Here is a 6020-nt window from a genome sequence, read left to right on the forward strand (position 1 = left end):
TGTGAGAGTATATAGCCATTAATGTCAGATTGTTCTTCAAGATGTTCAAACGTTCATAGATGACCAGCAGGTCCGTACCTCAGGAGTAAATGTCAGTTGGCTTTTCATAGCCGAGCATTCAGAGGTCAAGACAGCAGGTGTGGTAGAGAGAGAGAGAGAGAGAGAGAGAGAGAGAGAGAGTTGAAAACAGCAGGTCTGGGTCAAGGTAGCATGCTCCGGTGAACAGGTCAGAGTTCCATAGCCGCAGGCAGAGCAGTTGAAACTGGAGCAGCAGCACGACCAGTTGGATTGGAGACAGCCAGGAGTCATCAGGCCAGGTAGTCCTGAGGCATGGTCCTAGGGCTCAGATCCTCCGGGAGGGGACAACAAATAAGACAGGAGAATTACACCAGATATAAAAGACTAACCCTAGCCCCCAGGCACATAAACTATTGCAGCATAAATACTGGAGGCTGAGAAAGGAGGGGGTCGGACAGGGCCAACTAGGCAGGATATAATTCCACCCACTTTGCCAAAGCACAGCCCCCACACCACTAGAGGGATATCAACAGACCACCAATTTACACCCCTGGGCCAGACAACACTCAATCATAGGACCTACTGAAGAGATGATTCTTCAGTAAATTCTTGTAGGTAGTCTCTGCGTCTCTCACATGGATTAGCAGACCATTCCATAAAAATGGAGCTCTATAGGAGAAAGCCCTGCCTCCAGATGTTTGCTTAGAAATTATAGGGACAATAAGGAGGCCTGCGTCTTGTGACCGTAGTGTACGTGTAGGTTTGTACGATAGGACCAAATCGGAGAGATACTGTAGGTAGGAGCAAATCCATGTAATGCTTTGAATGTTAGCAGTAAAACCTTGAAATCAGCCTTAGCCTTAACAGGAAACCAGTGTAGAGAGGCTAGCGCTGGAGTAATATGATCATATTTTGGGGTTCTAGTCAAGATTCTAGCAGCCGTGTTTAGCACTAACTGAAGTTTATTTAGTGCTTTTTCCAGGTAGCCGGAGAGTAGAGCATTGCAGTAGTTTAAACTAGAAGTGACAAAAGCATGGATTAGCATTAGCATTTCTGCATCATTTTTGGACAAAACTTTTCTGATTTTTGCAATGTTACAAAAAGAGAGATCAGGGTCCAGAGTAACACTGAGGTCCTTCACAGTTTATTTGAGACGACTGTACAACCATCAAGATTAATTGTCAGATCCAACAGCAGATCTCTTTGTTCTTTGTTCTAAAAGTAAAAAATTGGCCGCCATCCACTTCCTTATGTCTGAAACACAAGCTTCCAGGGTAGGCAATTGTAGGGTTTCACCATGTTTCATCGAAATGTACAGCTGTGTGTCGTTCGCATAGCAGTGAAAGTTGACATTGTGTTTCCGAATGACATCACTAAGAGGTAGAATATATAGTGAAAACAATAGTGGTCCTAAAATGAAACCTTGAGGTACGCCGAAATGTACAATTGATTTGTCAGAGGACAAATCATCCACAGAGAAATTATATCTTTCCGACAGATACTATCTAAACCAGGCAAGAACTTGCCAGTGAAGACCAATTAGGGTTTCCAATCTCTCCAAAAGATTGTGGTGATCGATAATGTCAAAAGCAGCACTAAGTTCTAGGGGCACGAGGACAGATGCAGAGCCTTGGTCTGACGCCATTAAAATGTAATTTACCACCTTCACGAGTGCAGTCTCATTTCATATACATTTTTTGTCTTCAGGAAGGCAGTGAGTTGCTGCGCAACAGTTTTTCAAAAATATTTGAGAGGAATGGAAGATTCGATATATGGGCTGAGTTTTTTAAACATTTTCCAGGTCAAGGTTTGGCTTTTCAAGAGAGGCTTTCTTACTCCCACCTTTGGTGAGTTTGGTTCACATCCGGTAGATAGGGAGCCATTTATTATGTTCAACACAGGAGGCCTACATTCAAAGCCAATGTCTGTTGAGGATAAGAGATTATAAATGGTAAAATGTTATACAGTACAATAACTTGCTGTTGATTATTCCCAGACAGACTGAGGAACAATGGTCACATTGTTTTACAGTTAGGGTTTGCAGCATAATATGAGACAGACCCTGAAGAGCCCCATAACCACTCAGGGTGTTTATTTGCAGGAGGTGAAATCAACTCTGTGAGAACTGTATACTATGTAGGCTACATACTGTATGTACAACAATTATAACAAACAGGAAGTAGACTCCTTACTATACACAAACTCAGATAAAATGAAACAAATAATCAATAACACAAAATACAGAGCTCTAATTAACGCAGGCATCAATCATGACAGAAAACACAACTGTCACACCCTGATCTGTTTCACCTGTCTTGTGCCACCCCCCACCAGGTGGCTCCCATTTTCCCCATTATCCATTATTATACATTTATACCTGCGTTTTCTGTTTGTCTGTTGCCAGTTCGTCTTGTTTTATCAGGTCTTATCAGTGTGCTTCCCATTTCTCCTGTTCTCAAGTTGTCACATTCTGACCTGAGTTCTTTTGTTATGTCTTTGTTTTAGTATGGTCAGGGCGTGAGTTGGGTGGGTTGTCTATGTCAGTTTTTCTCTGATTTGCTATTTCTGTGTTTGGCCTGGTATGGTTCTCAATCAGAGGCAGCTGTCAATCGTTGTCCCTGATTGAGAACCATATTTAGGTAGCCTGCTTTCTATTGTGTTTCGTGGGTGATTTATTTTCTGTTTAGTGTGTGTTGCACCTGACGGAGCTGTTTTGTTTGGGCTCTTTTGTTACTTTGTATTTAGTGTTCAAGTTATTAAATGTATGAACACTTACCACGCTGCACCTTGGTCCTCCTCTCTCTCTCAACGACGAGCGTTACACAAGTTTTTGTTTTCTAGTCTTCCCAGTTCGGACCTTTCTGCTTGTCCTGACCCTGCCTGCCATTTAGTCCCTGATTGACTCTGCCTTGGATTACGAACCTCTGCCCGCGCTCCACCTGCCCTTTGCCTGCCGCTTTGTTATAATAAATATTCTGAGAACCAAACTATCTACCCCTTGTGTCTGCGTCTGGATCATATCCTGAGTCATTATGGCAACCTTACCCCTGTCTGGCCGCGACAGGTATGACAGAGTTTATACCTTCTATCAAGGCCTCACCTTGGAAGATAGCATTGTGCACCAATCAACCATTAGGCTAGTATACAGTGCATTTGGAAAGTATTCAGACCCCTTCACTTTTTCCACATTTTGTTACGTTCCAACCTTATCCTGACTTGGATTTAAATTTTAAACATCCTCATCAATCTACACACAATACCCCATAATAACAAAGTGAAACAGGTTTTTAGAGATTTTTGCAAATGTATTAAAAATATAAAAAAATACCTTATAAGTATTCAGACCCTTTGCTATGAGACTCGAAATTGAGCTCAGGTGCATCTTGTTTCCATTGATCAACCTTGAGATGTTTCTACAACTTGATTGGAGTCAACCTTTGGGGCGGCAGGTAGCCTAGTGGTTAGTGTTGGACTAGCAAGATCGAATCCCAGAGCTGACAACCGGCTCCAGAGCGCTCAGGACCTCAGACTGGGGCAAAGGTTCACCTTCCAACAGGACAACGACCCTAAGCACACAGCCAAGTCAATGCAAGAGAGGATTTGGGACAAGTCTCTGAATGTCCTTGAGTGGCCCGGTTTTGAACCCGATCAAACATCTCTGGAGAGACCTGAAAATAGATGTGCAGCGACGTGACGCTCCCCATCCAACCTGACAGAGCTTGAGAAGATCTGCAGAGAAGATTGGGAGAAATTCTCCAAATTCAGGTGTACCCAAGAAGACTCCAGGCTGTAATCGCTGCCAAAGGTGCTTCAACAATGCACGGAGTAAAGAGTCTGAATACAAATGTAAATGTGATATTTCTGTGTTTTTTTGTTATATAAATTTGCAAACATTTCTAAAAACCTGTTATTGCTTTGTCATTACTGAGTCTACACAACATTAAGAACACCTTTCTATATTTAGTTGAACCCTCAGTGTAGAATCCTGCATTAAGCAGAAGTACTCCAGAGGTAGGGTATTCATTACTCTGCTCCTTGGGATTTGCAATATGGGCATTACCCAACACCACAGGATAATTGGCGCTCCTGAACACAGCTCCGAGAGGAACAACCATTTTACCTTTTCAATTACAAGGATATACAGGTAAGTCCTAAACATTTTGCCATATGGAAATAGCGATCTCATTAGGCTAACTATGTGCACATTGTAATGGTAACTTGAATTGTGGGAGTAGGCTTGGCCTTTTACCAGATTTATCTACTCAGTAGAAAGATCTTTAAATATTCGGAAACAGACACTTACAGTTATCTTGGGATGCGTGACAACTTGAGGCCTTCATTTTGGAAAAGCACCCAGGTATGGATATCAAATCAAGTCAAATTTTATTTGTCACATCCGCCGAATACAACAGGTGTAGTAGACCTTACCGTGAAATGCTTACTTAGAAGCCTTTAACCAACAATGCAATTCAAGAAATAGAGTTAAGAAAATATTTACTAAATGAACTAAAGTAAACATTTAAATAAAAAATAACATAATAAAAGCAATACCGAGGACCTATACAGGGGGTATCGGTACAGAGTCAATGTGTGAGGGTAGGGAAGAGTAAAGAGTACCCTGAAGGGAAATAGTACTGTGAAGGGAAATAGTACTGTGGAGGGAAAGAGTACTGTGGAGGGAAAGAGTACTGTGAAGGGAAAGAGTACTATGGAGGGAAAGAGTACTGTGAAGGGAAAGAGTACTGTGGAGGGAAAGAGTACCCTGAAGGGAAAGAGTACTGTGGAGGGAAAGAGTACTGTGGAGGGAAAGAGTACTGTGGAGGGAAAGAGTACCCTGAAGGGAAAGAGTACCCTGAAGGGAAAGAGTACTGTGGAGGGAAAGAGTACCCTGAAGGGAAAGAGTACTGTGAAGGGAAAGAGTACCCTGAAGGGAAAGAGTACTGTGAAGGGAAAGAGTACTGTGGAGGGAAAGAGTACTGTGGAGGGAAAGAGTACCCTGAAGGGAAAGAGTACTGTGAAGGGAAAGAGTACTGTGGAGGGAAAGAGTACTGTGGAGGGAAAGAGTACCCTGAAGGGAAAGAGTACTGTGAAGGGAAAGAGTACTGTGAAGGGAAAGAGTACTGTGGAGGGAAAGAGTACCCTGAAGGGAAAGAGTACTGTGGAGGGAAAGAGTACCCTGAAGGGAAAGAGTACTGTGGAGGGAAAGAGTACTGTGAAGGGAAAGAGTACCCTGAAGGGAAAGAGTACTGTGAAGGGAAAGAGTACTGTGGAGGGAAAGAGTACTGTGGAGGGAAAGAGTACCCTGAAGGGAAAGAGTACTGTGAAGGGAAAGAGTACTGTGGAGGGAAAGAGTACTGTGGAGGGAAAGAGTACCCTGAAGGGAAAGAGTACTGTGAAGGGAAAGAGTACTGTGAAGGGAAAGAGTACTGTGGAGGGAAAGAGTACCCTGAAGGGAAAGAGTACTGTGGAGGGAAAGAGTACCCTGAAGGGAAAGAGTACTGTGAAGGGAAAGAGTACCCTGAAGGGAAAGAGTACTGTGAAGGGAAAGAGTACTGTGGAGGGAAAGAGTACTGTGGAGGGAAAGAGTACTGTGGAGGGAACGAGTACTGTGGAGGGAAAGAGTAGTGTGGAGGGAAAGAGTACTGTGAAGGGAAAGAGTAAAGAGTACAGTGGAGGGAAAGAGTACTGTGGAGGGAAAGAGTACTGTGGAGGGAAAGAGTACTGTGAAGGGAAAGAGTACTGTGAAGGGAAAGAGTACCCTGAAGGGAAAGAGTACTGTGAAGGGAAAGAGTACTGTGGAGGGAAAGAGTACTGTGGAGGGAAAGAGTACTGTGGAGGGAACGAGTACTGTGGAGGGAAAGAGTAGTGTGGAGGGAAAGAGTACTGTGAAGGGAAAGAGTAAAGAGTACAGTGGAGGGAAAGAGTACTGTGGAGGGAAAGAGTACTGTGGAGGGAAAGAGTACTGTGGAGGGAAAGAGTACTGTGGAGGGAAAGAGTACTGT

The sequence above is a fragment of the Oncorhynchus mykiss genome, chromosome 18 (assembly GCF_013265735.2).
Source record: "Oncorhynchus mykiss isolate Arlee chromosome 18, USDA_OmykA_1.1, whole genome shotgun sequence".
Classification (NCBI taxonomy): Eukaryota; Metazoa; Chordata; class Actinopteri; order Salmoniformes; family Salmonidae; genus Oncorhynchus; species Oncorhynchus mykiss.